We start from the raw sequence: 19,453 nt of genomic DNA on the forward strand, positions 1-19,453 counted from the left end.
ACTTGGCTATTGTAAATTGTGCTGCTGTGAACATTGGGGTGCACAGGTTCTTTTGGACGGGTGTTTCAGGGTTCTTAGGGTATAATCCCAGCAGCGGAATTGCTGGGTCAAAGGGCACTTCCATTTTAGTTTTCTGAGGAAATTCCATACTGTTTTCCACAGTGGCCTCACAAGTCTGCATTCCCACCAACAGTCCACTAGGGTTCCCATTTCTCCGCATCCTCTCCAACATTTGTTTGTGGATTTGTTTATGTTGGCCATTCTGACAGGTGTGAGATGGTACCTTATTATGGTTTTATTTTGCATTTCTCTGATGGCTAGTGATGCTGAGCATCTTTTCATATGTCTCTGGGCCCTCTGTACATCCCCCTTGGAGAATTGTCTGTTAAAGTCCTTTGCCCATTTTTTAATTGGGTTGTTTGTCTTCCTGGAGTGGAGTTGTGTGAGTTCTTTATATATTTTGGAGATCAGGCCCTTGTCTGAGGTATCATTAGCAAATATGTTTTCCCATACTGTTGGTTCTCTTTGTAATTTGGTGCTGTTTTCTTTAGCCATGCAGAAGCTCTTTATTTTGATGAGGTCCCATTTGTTTCTTCTTTCCTTTATGTCCCTTGCTTTAGGGGACATGTCTGTGAGGATGTTGCTGTGTGGAATGTTTGAGATCTTCCTGCCAATGTTTTCCTCAAGGACTTTTATGGTGCTACGCCTTATATTTAAGTCTTTTATCCATCTTCAGTTTATTTTTGTGTATGGCGTAAGTTGGTGATCTAGTTTCATTTTTTTGCATGTAGCTGTCCAGATCTCCCAACACCATCTGTTGAAGAGGCTGTTTTTGCTCCATTTTATGCTCCTGCCTCCTTTGTCAAATATTAATTGACCATAAAGACTTGAGTTTATTTCTGGGCTCTCTGTTCTGTTCCATTGGTCTATGTGCCTGTTTTTATGCCAGTACCAGGCTGTTTTGATTACAGTGGCCTTGTAATACAGTTTGATATCAGGTATTGTGATCCCTCCTGCTTTGTTCTTCTTTCTCAAAATTGCTGCAGCTATTCGGGGTTGTTTATGGTTCCATATGAATTTCTGAAATTTTCGCTCTATATCTGTGAAATATGTCATGGGTACTCTAATAGGGATTGCATTGAATCTATAAATTGCTTTGGGTAGTATGGCCATTTTGATGATGTTAATTCTTCCAATCCATGAGCATGGTACATGCGTCCATTTGTTTGTGTCTTCCTTAATTTCTTTCTTTAGTGTTGTGTAGTTTTCTGAGTATAGGTCTTTGACCTCCTTGGTTAGGTTTATTCCTAGGTACTTTATTTTTCTTGTTGCTATATCAAATGGGATTTTTTTCCTGATTTCTGTTTCTGCAGTTTCATTGTTGGCATACAGGAATGCCTTTGATTTCTGAGTATTGACTTTGTATCCAGCTGTTTTGCCAAATTCATTTATTAGGTCAAGAAGTTTTTTGGTGGAGTCTCTAGGATTTTCCATGTACACAATCACGTCATCTGCAAACAGTGACAGGTTCATTTCCTCCTTTCCAATTTGGATGCCTTTTATTTCTTTTTCTTGTCTGATTGCTGTGGCTAGGACTTCCAATACTGTGTTGAATACCAGTGGTGAGAGAGGGCATCCTTGTCCTGTTCCTGATCTTAGTGGGAAAGGTCTAAGTTTTTGTCCATCGAGTATGATGTTGGCTGTAGGTCTCTCATATATGGCCTTTATTATGTTGAAGAATGCTCCCTCTATTCCCACTTTGCTGAGTGTTTTTATTAGAAATCGGTGCTGTATATTATCAAATGATTTTTCCGCATCTATTGATATGATCATGTGATTTTTGTCTTTGCAGTTATTGATGTGATGTATTATGTTTATTGATTTGCAAATATTGTACCATCCTTGCATCCCTGGGATGAATCCCACTTGGTCATGGTGTATGATCTTTTTAATGTATTGGTGGATGCTGTTTGAAAATATTTTGTTGAGAATTTTAGCATCTATGTTCATCAGCGATATTGGCCTGAAGTTTTCTTTCTTCGTTGTGTCTTTATCTGGTTTTGGGATTAGGATGATGCTGTCTTCATAAAAAGAGTTTGGGAGTCTTCCATCAGTTTGGATTTTTTCGAATACTCTGTTCAGGATAGGGGTTAGCTCTTCCATGAATGCTTTGTAGAATTCTCCTGTGAAACCATCTGGTCCAGGGCTTTTGTGTGTTGGGAGTTTTTTGATAACTGCTTCAATTTTGTCTGCTGTTATTGGTCTGTTCAGGTTTTCTGCTTCTTCTTCATTCAGTTTTGGAAGATTATATTTTTCTAGAAATGTGTCCATTTCACCTAGGTTTTCAATTTTCTTGGGATATAGTACTTTGTAGTAATTTCTTACAGTCCTTTGTATTTCTGTGGTATCAGTTGTAATCTCTCCTCTTTCATTTTTAATTGTGTTTATTTGGATCCTCTCTCTTTTCTTCTTGATGAGCCTACTTAAAGGCTTGTCAATTTTGTTTATCTTTTCAAAGAACCAGCTCCTGGATTCATTGATCCTTAGAATTGTGCTTTTATTCTCTATGTCATTTAACTCTGCTCTGATCTTGGTTATTTCCTTCCTTCTGCTTGCTCTGGGCTGTCTTTGTTGTTGTTCCTCCAGTTCTTGTAGGCGTAGGGTTAGGTTGTTTGTTTGAACTGTTTCTATCTTCTTAAGGTAGGCCTGTATTGCTATGAACTTCCCTCTCAGGACTGCCTTTGCTGTGTCCCATAGGTTTTGGGTTGTTGTGAGTTCATTTTCATTTGTTTCCAGAAAGTTTTTGATTTCTTCCCTAATTTTGTTCTTGACCCATTCATTGTTTAATAGCATGCTATTCAATCTCCATGATTTTGAGTGTTTTGGGTTTTTTCCTTTGGGGTTGGTCTCTAGTTTCAGTCCCTTGTGGTCAGAGAAAATGCTTGATATGATTTCAATTTTCTTGAATTTGTTGAGGCTTGCTTTGTGTCCTATCATGTGGTCTATCTTTGAAAAAGTTCCATGGACACTTGAAAAGAATGTGTATTTTGCTTCTTTGGGATGAAAGGCTCTGTATATATCAGTTAAGTCCATTTCCTCTAGGGTATTGTTAAGTGACACAATATCCTTGTTGATACTTTGTTTGGAAGACCTGTCCATTTTTGACAGTGGGGTGTTAAAGTCCCCTACTATAATTGTGTTGCTGTCAATATCTTGAAGTCCTCCAAGATTTTCTTTATGTATTTGGGTGCTCCTTTGTTGGGTGCATATATATTTACAATGTTTATGTCTTCTTGGTGGATTCTTCCTTTGAGTATTATGAAGTGACCTTCTGGGTCTCTCTTTATGGCCCTTCTTTGGAAGTCTATTTTGTCTGATATGAGTATTTCTACCCCTGCTTTTTTTCCTGTCCGTTTGCTTGTAAAATTTGTTTCCAGCCCTTCACTTTCAGTCTGTGTAAGTCTTTTGTCCTGAGATGGGTCTCTTGTAGGCAGCATATGTGTGGGTCATGTTTTCTTATCCATTCAGCTATTCTATGTCTTTTGATTGGAGCATTTAATCCATTTACATTTAAGGTTATTATCGATAGGCAGTTATTCATTGCCATTTTTTCCTGCCTGTGTTCCTCTCTCTTTCTCTTTTCCTTCCTTTCCTTAAAGCAGTCCCTTTAGCATCTCTTCAAGATCTGGTTTGGTGGAGGTGTATTCTTTTAGACTTCTTTTGTCTGGGAAACTCTTTATTTGGCCTTCTATCTTGATTGAGAGCCTTGCTGGGTAAAATAGTCTTGGTTGCAGGCCTCTGGTTCTCATTACTTGGAATATTTTTTTGCCATTCTCTTCTGGCTTGGAGCGTTTCCATTGAGAAGTCAGTTGCTAACCTTATTGGGGCTCCCTTGTATGTTACTTCCTTTTTCTCCCTTGCTGCCTTTAAGATCCTCTCTTTGTCTTCGAATTTTGTCATTTTAATTATGATATGTCTTGCAGTGGGCCTCTTTGTGTTCCTCTTGCTTGGGACTCTCTGTGTTTCCTGGATTTGGGTGACTTTTTCTCTCCTCAGATTAGGGAAATTTTCCATCATTACTTTTTCAAACAGGTTTTCTATCCCTTGCTTTTCTTCTTCTCCTTCTGGTATTCCTATTATACGGATATTGTTACGTTTCTTGTTGTCCTGCATTTCCCTTAATCCGTCTTCATTCTTTCTGAGCCTCTTTTCCTTTTCTTGCTCTTTCTGGGTGTTTTTTTCTACTTTGTCCTCCAGTGTGTTGATCCGATCCTCTGCTTCATCAAGTCTGCTTTTCATTCCTTCTACTGTGTTCTTCAGTTCAGAAATTGTATTCTTCATTTCCTCTTGGCCCTTGTTGATAGTTTCTATTTCCTTTTTCATGTTGATATAGTTTGCAGTGAGTTCATTGTCATTTCCCTGTAGTTTCTGGTAGTTCTATTTAAGTTCAGAGTGCTCAGTGAGCTTCCTGATGACCACTGCTTTGAACTCAGTATCTGATAGTTGACTTGCCTCTTTTTCAGTTAGCATTCTTTCTGAGGCTTCCTCCTTTCCTTTCATTTGGGAATTGTTTCTTTGTATTCCCATTGTTTGTGAGACTCTTCTTGTTAGCCTCTGCTTCTTAAATTGATCTATTCTGACTCCCTGGGTGTATGGTATGAACTTCTATGGTAGAATGCCAATGGGATTCAGTGGTGCTGTCTCCTCAATCTCCTGTGCTCACTGGTCTTGAGCTGACGTTTATGGGTGTAACACGGTCTAACTCTGGTCTTTTCAGCACTCTAGGTTTTCTTGTCTCACCTGTGGGAAAAAAGACAAAAAGGGGGGGGGAGAAGAAAAAAAGAAGGCAAGGAGGGAAAAAAGGAATAGAAAAGGAAGTGAAGGAAGGAAGAAGGAATAAAAAAGATTGAAGGCAAGATAAGAAGGAATTTTAACAAAAATTAAAATAAAAGAATAAATAAAAGAAGGCAGGAAGAAGGAATAAAAAAGGTAAAGGATGGAAGGAAGAAGGAATAAAAGAAAGACAGAAGGACAGAAAGGAAGAAGGAATTCAGGGGGAAACGAGGAAAGAAAAAAAAATGTCTTCTGCTTGTTTTAAACTGGTCAGGTTAGTTCTGCTGGTCTTCCTGTCTGTGTAACGGGAGGGGGTGGTTGGAAGGATTGGTTTCACTTTTCTCCCTGCCTGAGCCACACTCTTTGCTGTTGTTCAGCCTTCAGTCCAGTTCCTCAGGGTCCTTCTGCTCCCTACTAGGCCTTTAGTTCACCAGCTGTGCTGTCCTTGAGTTGCACCAATTAGGGGCAACTCACATACCACCTTCTTGCTCTTTGCTGTCTTAGATGCTAGGGGCTCTCGGTGCTGCTATGGGGTAGTTCAGCCCCCTACTGGGTCGAGTCTTTCCGGGGCATGCAGTCTCCTCTGGCCCTGCAGCTCCCCTCAGCTGGGTGTTCTGCCTGTGTCCTAGAGAGCCAGGAGGCCCTGCAGGGGTCTGTGCGCAGGGGTTAGGTAGGAGTTTTAAGTGTGGTCCCTCGCAGGCAGCCAGGCTGATGATCAGCCAATCTGTTGCTTTGGGCCTGGGTCGCACGAGGCTGGCTGGTCCCCAGCTCTGGGCCTGAGTTGCGAGGCCCTCGGGTCCTCTGCTTTGGGCCTATAGGTGGAGCAGCTAGCCTCTGCTCCCAGTGCGCACCTACCCGAGGTTTCAGGTGTGGGTCGCCAGCCGGGATTTCAGGTGTGGGCCCCCACTCTGCTAATCTGGGTGCGGGCAACCAGGCTTCAGGTGAGCGCTGGGGCTGCTTGTCCGGCGTTCACCGTCCTGGGGCTGAGGGGGGAGGGGCGCCAGAGGCCAAGGCTGCTGCAGAGAGTTCTCCAATTAGCCGCGGGGTGCCTCTTATTTTCTTTTTCTTTTTGAGAAATTCTTCCTATTCAAGCCCCCCTGGTCCAAACAAGTACCTGGCTGCTCACACAGCTCAGCCTGGCTCTTTCCCAAGAATCCTGCAGGAGACCCTGCGTCCGGGCCAGGGCTTCAACCACCCTGGTCCCCGTGCAGGTCTTGGGGACCTTATTGTCCTTAAGCACTCTTCTTACCGTCAGATCTTTCAATGTCCTCTATCTTTGGTCTCCAATCTTCATATATGCTGGAATACCGTTGGCTGTTTGCTCTGCTCCATAGTTCAGCTAGGTATTTCACTGGTGTTGAGGGGAAGTGGACTCCGCTCCCACCTATCTCGCTGCCATATTCTCCCCCCTTCCAATGGGCAAGTTTATGGAGACAGAAAGTAGATCAGTGTTTGCCTGAGGCTAGAAACAATGGGGCAAATGGGAAATGGCTACTAGGGGGTATCTTTTGAGTTGGTAAAAGTGTTTGAAAATTAGATTGTGATAATATTTACTTAACTCTATAAATACACTAAAACTTGTTGAACTGTGCACTTTAAATGGGTAAACTGTATGATATGTAAATTATACCTCCATAAAACTTTTAAGAACACTAAGTGCTAAGGAGAAAAAGTAGGGAAACGTTTCGGCAATATTAAGAAGTTGGAAGGGAGGATGATCTCAGGACAGGAAGGCTAGAGGTGATATTTTTAAGACTTGTAAAGGCAGGAGGAATATTTCAGAGGGAACGGCAAATGCAAAGACCTAGAGACAGGCAGATGCCTGGTGTGTTGTAGGACCAGTGTTCCAGACACAGTATGGCAAAGAGTAACAGAAGAGGGTATATGTTAGGGGGCATAGATCCAAAGGCCTTCCTCTGAGCTGAGCAGCATTGGGTAGGTTGGAGCAGGAGCATGACATGCTCTAATGTTTGTTTTCAGAGAATTGCTATGATTACAGTTTTGTGAATAGACTGAAGTGGGGTGAGAGACCAGGTGGAGGCAGAGTTGATGGTGGCTTTCATCACCATCCAGGAGAGAGGTGTCAGTGGCTGGGAGCAGGATGGTGGGGAAGTGTTAGATTCTGCACACATTTTGAAGGCAGAGCTAACTCAAGGGTTACCAAATGCTCAGTGTAAATTGTCAGACAGTAAATATGTGAGGCTTTGTAAGCCATGCAGTCTCTGTGGTATCTACTCAGCTCTGCTGCTGAAGCATAAATATAGACAGTACGTAAATGAATGGGCATGACTATTTTCCAACACAACTATATTTGCAGAAACATGAAGCAGACTGGATTTGGCCAGTGGGATATGGTTTGCCAGCTCCTGTATTGAATGTCAGTGGCAAGAGACAGAAAAGAGTGAAGGGTGACTTGACAGTGTTAGTTCTAAACCACTGGAAAGATGAAGTTGCCATTAACTGAAACAGTGAAAGCCGCAGAGGGAACGAATTTGTGGTGGATATAAAGAATTGATATCTGGACTTGTTAAATTTGAGTTGCCTTTTAGACACCCAAATGTAGATGTGACATAGGCAGGTAGATATGGAAGCCCTGAGTTCATGGGAAAAGTCTAGCCTGGAGTCATTGACACAGAGGTGGCATTTAAACCCTAGAGCAGATCAAAGAAGTGAATGCAGATAGAAAAAGTAGAAGTCCCAGGATTGAGCCCCAAAGTTTAGCTGTCAGGGAGATGAGAATGAACCAGCAAAAGAGACTGAGGATAGGAGGGAAGCCAGGAGAACATGGTATCCTGGAAGCTAAAAAAAGTATTTCAGAGAAGTTCACTCTATCCTTTCCTTTCCCACTCACAAAATCACATTGGAATACAAATGAGGAGAGAGATGTTCTTGCAGGAATAATCTTGAATTCCTTCAACTTCTAGATGAGAAAAATCATTGTCAAACTTTGTATTCATTCGACAAATACTCGTTAGCTGTCAGGTCTCTAGGCACTGTGCTAGGTGTTTGGAATAGAATAGTGAGCAAAAAAAAAAGCATAGTCCCTGCCCTCAGAAAGCATACAGTCTACTTAGAGATACGGAGATGTTAGTCAAGTAGTCATTAACACTACCCATGGATGATGTATCATAATCGCTAACCCAGGCTGTGAAACTACGAAGCAGGCCAAGATTTCTAAAGGGAAGGACACACACCTACAACAGCAGTGACATGAGTTTTGTACAAAGTCCTGAGGTAATTGGAGAACCAGGGACCCTTCTGCATTTTTCTCTGTTTTTAATTATGTTATTTCCAGCATACCACACCCTAATTGGGACACACCTAGTTTTGAGAGGGTGAGTGAGAACCTTTGAATTAGAAGAAATGTAAGCTTTGTAATCAGACCCAGGACCCAGTCACAGCTGTGGGTCTGTGTGTCATTTTTGTATTCTCGGTGAACCCCAGTGCCCTCATCTGTACAATAAGAGATAATAAAAGCTGCAGTTCGGGATTATGGTGAAACTAAATGAGAGAAAATGTTCCAAACACCTGGGATATAAGTTCTTCCCATTCCTTGAGAAAAACAATGTCAGTTTGTACCTCTGACATTTTCCTTCCAGGATAGTTTTCCCAAGATAGCTATTTGCTGCCAGCTTGCTCGTTTACGAGGCAGGGAGTTTTTAGTCTTTTTCCACGGTATCTTCTCTACTTGTCAGCATTCTCTCCTGAGAGAAGCATGTAGGAGCTCAAGTGCCTGTGTTTAGGAAGTGCTGAGAAAACCAAAGCATCCCTGTGTGATTCCTGCTTGTTCTCCAGGTCCTTTACATAGAGAAAATTCAATTTTTTATTCAGCTATTTAATGGAAATTAGTAGTTCCCAAAAGCTACTATAAAAAGTGCAGCTTTCATTATCTCAAACAAAAGTAGTGTTTGCTAACACATCATGTCAATTTTAACAATATTTTCATGGAAATGTGTAGTTGTAAGCATGTTTAAATCATTGATGCAGCTCTTATCTTAATCTTCTTTAGGAAAAGAGCAAAATCTTCAGCAGTCTTTCATTTTGATTTGCCGAGGCTAGCTTGTTCATATTTCTCCTTTTAATTAATGTAATTAAAAAAGGATAAAAGGCTGTGTTAAATTTTGTGCACTAGATTATGGATTGGGATCAAGAATAATTAAAATGCATGAAATGTGGCTGATTGCTTAGATGGTAGAAAAAAAGAAAAGGAAGGCCTCTCTTCTGGATTCAAAGTGTGCTGGGTTATTTTTCACAAGATGCAGAATGTGCCTATGATCTGAAAAGCATTTATGATAATGGAATCTTATACAGATTGATGAGAAAGAAGAGTCGTGGGCTGTGGAGGTTGTCCTTACGTTTATCATGAACAATTTTATCAGTTCTGGTTGCCCTTCTTATTCTCCTCCCCTCTTTGAAAACCAAGTGGGGTGTAATGACAACACCTACTATGTGTGAGGAACTGTGTTGTATATAAATGCTAACTCATCTAATCTTACCCAAACCTTTGGCAGATAGATGTCTTCATTTTATAGATGGAGAGACATATAAATCAATCTCTCTCTCTCTCTCTCATATATATCTATATCTATATCTATATATCATATCTATATATAGGAGAAAGAGAGAATCATTATAATACTAACACACATACTTTTTTAAAATAAAATAAACTTAAATGAACTTATGACCTTTATTAGATGTATGTTTCAAAACTTTGGTACTATCCCTCATAGTAGTAATTAGTATTTCACAATAGCAGGGTCAGAAGGTATTGATCTGAACCAGCTAGAAGTGGTGCTATCTTTGTCTTTGTTAAAGTGCTCTTAAGACAAAGATGCTAACATTATTCTGAGTGACCTAGACCAGTTCTATCATCTTAGTATTCAAAAGTTTTCTGCAGGTCCAAGGAGTCCCTCTTTAGTTCATTTAAAGTCCATTCTTTTCTATTTTACACCTATGGGAATGGAGATTAAAAATTGTTCCTATGCCTGTCTTCATAGAAGCCCTTACTTTAGGAGGCCAGACCTCATTGTCACTTAAACTTGTCTTGCATAAAGTAACCAGCAATGATTCACTTATCCTTTTCCCTTAATCCTCTAACAAGATTTTGACTGATGGCTGACTAGACTGGAGAGATGATTTGATTTTCCCGTATGTATGGAGTGGGCACGTAATCATGACGTGCCCGTGTCATGTTGGTCTGGTGCTCATGCAGATGAGTCTTTTCATTCTACATTTGTGTGAACACCTTTTTCTTCATATTAATGTTCTTTCTCCTGCCTGCAACACCCTCACTAAAGTTGATCTTGTCTCTTTTAACAATCTTTTCATTTATGGTTTTTGGATATTTTCTGGATGTTTCTTCATTGTAAAAAAAATTGTTTTTTGGCTTTCAACCTGACTCAAATCAGACTTTTCCTGATTTCTGATCACCCCAAACACAATCAGTCTTGTCCTCCTTGTCCCTATCCCTAAATACTCTATCCAGTTATGGTCATTTATGTAAACACCTTGTTTTCCTATATAAATAGAAAGTTCTGAAGGTCAGAAGTTGCATCCTTGTCTCCAAAAGCAAGACTGTCCTGCATTCCACAGATTCCCATTAAATATTTGAGTGTCTCATATGTATTGCCTATTCTCCCTCATCCCCCGTCCAAGAAGTTTGCTGTCATGAATGTGGATTTCATGTTTTTGTAGAATAGTTCTAGCCTCACCTAATACCTTAACAGCATATTTTCCAAAAATCCTGAATAGAATGGTCTCCAGGGTAGAAATAATTATCACAAGGAATTATCAATCTGTGGATTGTGTTATTTCAATAATCTGTGCAAGGGCGACGCATAGATCTCCAGCTTCCCCACTGGGCAGTAGTCACAGAGAACATGCTGTCGAAAGGACTTCACTTCAGCAACAAGCTCTGCACCATCCACCTCCTTTTTGTAATTAGACCTTTGAGAACTCTGCACAAGCCCTATCATAACATGAGGCACACTCTTCTCTAATTGCTTGCTAAAGTGTTTTCCGTTTCATTTCTAAGCTCTTTTAAGGCAGGGCCCATCTTTGTGTTGGTCACCATGATGTCCATCAGGCCTAACACAGTAACTGACAAACTGTAGGAGTTCATTTAACGAGTGACTGGATACATGAATGAGTTGATGAAGCACCTACAATTCCCAGAAATAGAGCCGTCTTGTCCTATGATACAGCTTTGAAGCAGGAGGCCCCCAGTGCCTCTTGGTCATTTTTACTTCTTTCTTTCCTAGTTTCATAGCAAATAAAAAGTATTTATATTTTCCTATAGGAAGAGCATGTCAGCAGCTCACCCTCATTAGGTGGGATTTTGAGCTGTGCCCTTGGAATGGGTATGATTTTGCAGTCGTCCATTTACCACTTCCTTCCCACCTTTTGAACTTGGTCTGACCAGTTAGCTAATTAGTGCCAAAGTTAACAGTAAAAGACTTACTACTTGCACTACCAATAGAGAACATTTATTGAATGTTTGCTGTGTGCCTGGCTGGTGCTAAGTGCTTCTCATTAATTCTCATTTGATCCTCAGAACAGCCTACTATTCTTGTCCATCTTATAATCAAAGAGAACTTGGGCCCCAAATCGTAGAGTTAGGGTCTACGCTAGGTGTCTGAGCTAGGGTCTGTCCCCAGGCAATCCACTCCAGACCCCATGTCATATTGTTACCTCTTATGAAGTTGATAGTCATGCATCATATCTTTTTCAGAAACATTGATCTTTATCTCTTTGTGTTCCAGCTTTCCTCTTTATTGCTTCACTGTTAATCACTTGCAGATCACTTCTCATAATTCTTGTATGATCATGCTGATAATAAGGAGGTCAGAGTGTAGTAGGCCCAGATGAAGAAACTGGAGTATAGAAAGTTGAAATGATTTGTCCATGACCACACCAGGGTAGGATGTCACTGCTTCCCCTTGGCTGTTGTTAGTGGCTTCAAACTGTTACATTTGGCATTCTACTTCTTGAAGGATATTGAGGTCTCATTGAACTATTCGCTTCCCCACACACTCTGAGTTTTGTGTGGTGGAAACTTAAAGCAGAGTATTATTACTCATTCAACTGTATCCTGTTTCTATTAGTGAAAAGTTATTCCAGGTTCCATGATTTTCACCATGAAAGGTCTTATGTGAACTGGAGAGAAGCATTCTGAAAAAACTTATTAAGCATTATTTCTATAATTACCTATAACAAATGACATAATTTAACTCCCCACATCCAACAACAAAATTCATTTGAAGCTTCAGGAACTCCAGTTGGCAAGGCAGAGCTCATGAGAGTGGGTTCTTCAGGCAGGGAAGGGGTGGGGGGAGTGTGGGTCAGGAGCCGTGTTGACTGCTTTGTCCTCAGGGACACTTATGTGCAAAATGGAACACACCTCTCTCTCACGCTCCCAGCCCTTACCTCACCCTCCACCTCAGGACCACACTGTGCTTCTTATCACAGACACAGGATCCAGAATATTGGCTTGTGCTCCCCTGGCCCAGGATACTGCATTGGCAGCATTGAAAGAACAATTGAATTTCAACAATAAAGATCACCATAGAAATACTCAGAAGACAGAAACAATAGCCATGCTAGTGGAAGGAATGCCTTGGTGAATTTTTCTGACTTCATCTAAAATGTCAGAAATAACTGTTATTTATTGAGTGTGTGGCATTGTGTCAATCCTCACCACAATTCCATTCAATATTTTTGTTGTACTATAGCCTGAGCTAGGGGAGAGCAAACACTATGCATAGCAGAGAGTAGGTGCCCAGAAAATATTTAGTGAGTTGAAGGGTACAGTTGAAGAAATTGAAGACCCCCAAAGTTAAATTACTTGTGCAGGGTCACATCACTAGCAGAAAACTAAATCAGGATTTGAACCCAGGGCTACCCAACTTACAGAGTTCTTTCTTTGTGATTGCTTAGATAGGCCACTTTGCTGGTGCAGAAAAATGGAGATTGGAGACATAAAGGTATCTAACAAAGCTGCAGTCTGAGGTCTAGGAAATGTGGGTTCTAACCTAGCCAGGCTGAAATCCCTGTGTGACCTTAAAAAATGCCCTTCTCCACTCAAAGCCTCAGTTTCCTAATCTGTAAAATGGAGAGATGGAACCAGTGCTCTCTGAGGGTCTAAGTGTCCTCAAATGCCCCAGGCAGATTTATGCTTTGTCATTTCCCATGCTCACTTGGAGCTGGGTTCGGGTGTGGAAAGAGAGGGTAATTAATTCACCACCCAAGCATGTTGAGGAAAGTAGCCAAATGTGTTTTATTTCAGGGATGCACAAAAATTCAAGGACAACATCATCTCAAGCTAACAAACACCTTGAAATGAAAGTGGAAGAGAGAAAATAAAGTAGAGGCATTTGAAGGTTCGATACAGCTTTTGGGGAGGGGAAGAAGAAGAAAAAGCTCATTTCACTCTTGGACTGGTGCAGCATATAATCTGAAACAGGCGCTCAGGTTGATAACTGTGCCCAGATCTGATACCCTGCACATAGGAGTACCACTTTAAAAAGAAAAAGAAAAAAATAGACGTGTATTTTTAAAGCTTCTCTTCTTCTATGTGATATTTTTGTACTCCTTTGGACATTGTATAGCCAGCCTTTGCTGCATCCAGCATGGGCTTTCTTCCTGTCTCCCTTGTTTGGGGATTATTGATTTGGAAGGTAAGGCTAATTTACATGTAAATAAATCTAGGAGATGGGCAGGGAGGACTGCTTGTCCAGATGCCGCGACTGACTTGCTTACGTCACGGCTTCATTAGCATGCGGAGGATGCAAGCACTGCAACAGCGACTTTTCTAGCACCACCAGCAGCTCCGCTGCCGATAGTTATCATTTTTTGGCCCAGCTGCACATTTCCTGGTTCAGTGGCTTGAGCTCTGAGACCAGCTGACTGGTTGGCCCGGGTCTGGCTCGGGATCAGTTGGTGACGTTGATGCTGGGGTCTGAGACTTCCTGCAGATTGACGAAAGCGAGGTTCTCAGGAAAGCGATCGGATCCTTGGGAAGGGTAGAAGTCACACTTTTTCCCCCTGCCTGGTGGCTCCCAGCAGGATCTGGATCCAGTGGTGCTGTTTTCTGTGAGTGAATGCGGAGCAGCTCGGGCTGGAGCCTGCTGCTGGCTTCAGGAAGGGTCCAGATTTGGAAAAAGGTTTTCTGCAAGAAGATGCTTTGGCTGCCTGCAGTCCTGCTTGCTTTCCTAGAAGCCAGGCTCAGGGAGAAAGTGAGCTGGGGCAATTGACAAGCTCAGAGAGTCTGGCAGAAGCCAGGGAGACTGGACTTTCCTCTTCCTTGAAGGTGAGTAAGGAATTTTCTCTAAATCACAAATTAAACAAGTGTATTTTCTGAGGAGAAGGGGAATGCTAGATCTAGAGGCTTTGCATTGGGGGAGGACGTCAGGCCTCCATTATCTTAGCTAGGTGGCATTTTTTAGTGGCTCTGTGGCACATTTTGCCTTTCCTATGCTTTAAGCTTTCTAATGAAAGCTTAATTGTAAAGTGACATGGCATAGTTATAGGGTTAAGTCCTGCTTTAGGAGCAACATATCTCTAAAAGAAGAGCAGCTGTCTTAAAAAATAATAATAAACAGGGAGAAGGTTTAAAAACCAAACACCCGGGAGTGTGCTTGCACAGTAGTCATTTCAGCTTAGGATGTCAGCAACCATTAGAGGGTCTGAGGAACGGGGACTTAGCTGAGACTTCCAGGTAAAGAAATGGCGCTCCAGTTATTTAGGTTTAATTTTAGCCGATGCTTTCAGATTAGAAATGGTGACAGAGCTCCAGAATATGACTGCACAGCCTGACAGAAACGCATGACTCAGTGTGTTCTCTACATTGGATTTCTTGCAGGAGTGTTCCTAGTTAGGTCTGCTCAGGTCTCTTGCTTTCCTGAAAACCAATCACAGCATTACTAATCTGCCATGGAGGTCTTGGGATGAAATATTTAATCCCATTATTGTTATGTGGTCTTAGAATATGCTGGGGTCCAATAGGATGTTCATGAACCATAAATAATCTAGGCTGGGCCAAATCAGAGGGTAAGTGATCTGTACCAGATGTGATGCCATCACTGGGCCAAGCAGGGCTCTTGTATAACTTAGGCACAAAGATTATTTCCCCAGCGACAGAGTTCTGCGTTGAGTCAGTGCATCCATGACCACAGTCATGGGAGGGCTCCAGTGTGCCATGAATACATAGGAGCAGACTGCCGTGTCTGCACGCTGCAGCTTTCAAGGCTGCAGTTCGCTTTGCTTGAACATCTTTTCCCGGAGAGTGTTTTAAACCACCTCAGTGAGACTTAAAGTAAATGAAGCAGCCTGGCCAAATTGCTCTAATCCTGCCCCCTGTGAGGTTTACCAGCTGCTGATGGATTTCACAGAGGGGTCAAGATGAGTGTCCCCAGGGGCTCCAGAGTAAGTCACAACTTTGACAAATTACCATATTTTGGAAATTTGGATTTTAATACATCCTTGAGTGCTTGTAAAGGTTTTGCCTTTCCATCAAATGCTCTTTCCCCTTGGGAATTCTTTTTTAATGTAAAGATTAAAACACGTTGGCTCTGTTGGGCATTGTTTTCTATAAACAGTCATGGGGCAGCCTGAAATAGTAAAATAACATAGTTTTAAATGGCAGGGTTGTAAAGGTTTGCCATGCAATGTAGGGAAAAAATAGAAATATAGGAAGGAAGATGTATTCATGGAAGCTTAAGGAATGAGAAGGGAACTTAGAGGTTAGACAGGACAGGATGATGCTTATGAAGGGCTCAGACTGTGGATGCAGAAAGAGCTAAAGACACTGAGAGCTTCCCCTTAGAGCAGTGATTCCTGTCTTTATAATGGGGAGAGCAACAGAACCTACAGGCAGGGTGATAGGTATAAGGATTTAATGAGATGACATATGAAAAGCACCTAGCACAGTGCTAGCCACATAGTAAATGCTCAATAACTATCAGCTATTATTGTGGTTGTCAGTTACCTTTTATCATTATAACTATACCCATTGTTTCTAAAAACAAAACAGTGTACTGACATGGCAATAAGTTTGCATCCATTTGTCTGCAGAAAGGTCTTGCTCGCAGAAAAGGTGCTATCCCCAGTCACTGTCATGTCCAAATCCACTCGCACTCAAAGGAACTTTCCACCCTCCTGACAGAGTTGGCAGAATAAAGTGTATTAACTAGAGCTGCTGTGTTTTGCAGAACTGAAAGTGACTGAATAGTAAGATGAAAATCATTCAGCTCAGGTACTCCTGGGAAACCTCCCTGTTTGGGCAGCTGACAAGTCACACATCTAAAACTGCAGGATCCAGATCGGAATGGAGGCATTTCTGTTTGCATTTCTCTTTTTTCCCAACTTTGCATGTGTGAGGCAGTTCTGTTCTTTCTTTTCAGTGGAAAAGCATTTTTGTGTCCATCCAGGGAGGCCTTTGAATGTGTGCTTCACCTGCTGGTTGGCTCCTCAGAACTGATGCCACCATGTGGGTGACTTCTGTTTGCGGGTAGACAGACTGTGCAGGAAAAGGAGTAGGCCTCCCTGCCCACCTACCCATGACCAGGTCCTCTGCCCTTGATTTGTATCCCCTGACACAATACATCTTTGCCAGATTTGTGCCCTTCCTCCTTCTCTCACGAGCATCCTTCACTCACACAATTTGATGGCTGTTTCTCTCTTTCCCTCCAACAGTTTTCTTTTACACTTACCTGAACTGGAACTCCAGTACAGGGGTCTGAAGGACAAACTAAAAGTGAATTAAAGGAGCCAGAGGAGTCTGGCATAGAGTCCTTTCTCAGGAAACTCAGAATTCGGACTTGATCATTGCTGGTTGCTATTAGTTTTCAGTAAAGTAGTGTTTTGTGTGGAGAATGGTATGTATACCTTGATAATAGCCCACCTCCCTTGCCTCCTGATTGTATATATGATCTTCAGAGAGTTGCCTAACCTCTCTGGACTCTGGTTTATTCATGTGAAAATTGGAAATAAATCCCCTGGACTTGTGTATTACTGTGAACGATGGCTGCAATGCCCTTGCCCAATTCCTGGTGCCTACTTAATATCAGGCTTTATTTCCTTCTGGTGCTGAGGACTTTCACATTTCCCATTTAATCCCAATCTTTGAACACCAGGGGGCACTAGTTATAATGCTCATTTGACAGGAAACTGAAGGCCAAAGAGGAAACAAAAATGTAACTTACCCTAAATGACACAGTTGGTGACAAATCCTGATACCCACCTACTTTGCATCAATTGCAAAGGCCGAATTCCAGCTGGGCTGTAAACTACCGCATTGTACCACCAGCCTTGAAGTAGCAGAAACCTCTTTCTTCAAAAATACCAAGCCATGGTCTGCTCTCTTCTCTGTTGTTTTTCAGACACATAAGAGTCAAAATGCTCTCTCCCTTAGACAGGAATTCTGGGTGGCATTTGGATGAAGACCCACTAAAACTTTTCCCTATTCTTTTTTTCCTGTTCATAACAAGTAGCTGCTGGTGATTGTGAATGGTCCCAAAGAAGCTTGGGATAGAGGCATTGACAAAATCTGTTTCCCTCATTGATGCTCTTGACTGATATATGCCATTTTACTCTTGCCCTAACCTGTAAACATTTTTAATGAAATGTTCTCATTTTTATTATACCTTATTTGTGTGTGCATTCTCTTTGCAAATGAAGCAAAGAGAAAATGTTGGGACAAGAGCGCACTGAGTTTCCAGCAGCATAAGTCTCCAAAATCTCCACTGGGGACCTGGCCAGTTGAGTGTGGAAACTTGGATTTCTTTTTTCTCTGGCCTGTTGTTTGAGCAGTTCTTTGTTTGGAGTCTAAAACCTGGAGGCTGGCTTGCTTGTTTATTTCCCTGGGGACAAGGTAGAGGGAGAAAAGAAACAAGGAGACAGAGAAAGAGAGAGATTAGATTAGAGGAGCTGGAAGAGGGGAGAGGGAAGATGGAATGAGGGAGCAGCTGGGAGAATATCAGAGCCATCTCCACTCCACTGGGAAGGGTGAAGCTGAAAAAGGTTCCATTTAGGTTTAATTTCAGCTTAGAAGACAAGCACCTCCGTTGTTCTTCAACTAGAAATTCCTTTCCTTCTACCCCCATCTATCCTACAGAACTCACAGTGTAGCCATTTCAAATCCCAAAGCCCTACTCATGGCTAACACAGGGTGTGTTTTACACCAAGGCACCACAGACCATTTTACAAATTGCATTAATTAAAAAGAGCACATTTTCCAGTACAATGTGAGCCTGCCTTTCCTGGGTGGGCGTAGAGGGTAAGCTTCCAGAACACGTTTGGCTACCAAGTCTGTAAAAATCAGGTTGGCTGAACCGAAGACACAGTGTTTATGAAAGCTGACTCAAGAGGAGCAGTAACACTGCAGAGGGCAGAGACTCCAGATACCACTGGTGGGACATGATGGCATTGAGGAAGTTAGGGCTGGCCTCGTTTGGGAATGTGTTTCCAGAATAGTGGCGTGAGCCTGTGCAAGGAAGAAGGAATATTATGGCGGTTTCAGATGTCCTCCCCCTTCCTGGTCCCAGCATTAGAGCTGCTGTATGTAAACCATCCTGGGGCACAGGGGGCATCACAGGTACCCTTTATGCCCTGGGCGTGGGAACCCACCCTGCCTGTCTGATGGATGACTGACTTGTGTTGCCTCCATTCCTCTGGCACTGGGAGTGATTGGCTCCAGGTCCCCAGCCCTCCTTGTCTCCTTAAAATCAAACCTTGCAAGTATTATCCAGCCCCATCCAGGGTTAAAAGTAACTGGGACAGGAATTCTTAGCATTTTGTTCCAACTGGGCAGGATGCCATTTTTCCAGCTCTTTTCTTTTCTTGGCATCCATTCTTCAGTTGTGAGTCCTCAGAGATGCTTGTTCATGAAAGTTCCAGGACTCAGCTGAAAAACAACTACACTTTCTGTGGTCACTGGGTCAGATGTTTCCAGGGTAGCTGTTAGTGTATATGAAAGTGTACATTTAGGGTGTCTATGTGTCTGTAGATAGTCTGTGTGCTTATATAAATGTATTATATAAAAGTAACTATTATAGTTTGTGTACCTATTGTGTGCTAGCTGACACAAAAGATGGAGAAACCAAGATTCCTAGAAGTAATTTGGCCAAGGTTACACAGATAGTAAAGAAAGATTAGAGCTGGGAAAGAGTAAAGCAAGACAATTGCAGTCCAAAACCTGAATTACTAGTATGTCCACCATTCCAGGCCTCCTTATACTTTTTACTATTATATCATTTGTGAATGCTTTTCTTTTGCCTTCTGTGGATCCCTCAATTGAGAAATACCTCATTATTTACCTGCTGAAATAAAATCTTTTTGGTTGATATTTTGGTAAATTTGGAAACATCCAAGAGAATATGTCAGGCATAAATTGGAACATATGGCTTCTTCATCCTCAGCTTTGAGTGTGGCTTTTAAAATGAGAAAGTAAGGTTGGTTGGAAAGTCGGTAAGACATGCTGAGATGAGGATGAAAAGCCACAGACCAACAGAAGCAGTCCTTTGGACAAGAGGGTGCATGGGACATTCTGCTGGGCCACACTTATGGCCAAGGGCAAACCAGTTGGAATCTAGAGAGAGGGGCCAAGCTTGCCTCTTGATTC

The 19,453-nt window shown here is 42.0% G+C and overlaps 1 protein-coding gene across 5 annotated transcripts in view; it reads left to right on the forward strand.

The window, feature by feature from the left end:
* The window catches only part of PRICKLE2 (prickle planar cell polarity protein 2), a 376,986-nt gene that overhangs the window by 229,492 nt on the left and 128,041 nt on the right, over nucleotides 1–19,453 (forward strand). Inside the window, exon 1 of one of the 5 annotated variants that reach the window (XM_053929468.2) lies at nucleotides 13,729–14,143. The exons of the other annotated variants lie outside the window; for them this stretch is intronic. The gene's annotated coding sequence lies outside the window, so the exon portion shown is untranslated. Of the gene's footprint in view, nucleotides 1–13,728; nucleotides 14,144–19,453 lie in introns of those variants that run through there. 5 annotated transcript variants of the gene reach the window in all.

Source organism: Desmodus rotundus, chromosome 8 (genome assembly GCF_022682495.2).
Source record: "Desmodus rotundus isolate HL8 chromosome 8, HLdesRot8A.1, whole genome shotgun sequence".
NCBI lineage: Eukaryota > Metazoa > Chordata > Mammalia > Chiroptera > Phyllostomidae > Desmodus > Desmodus rotundus.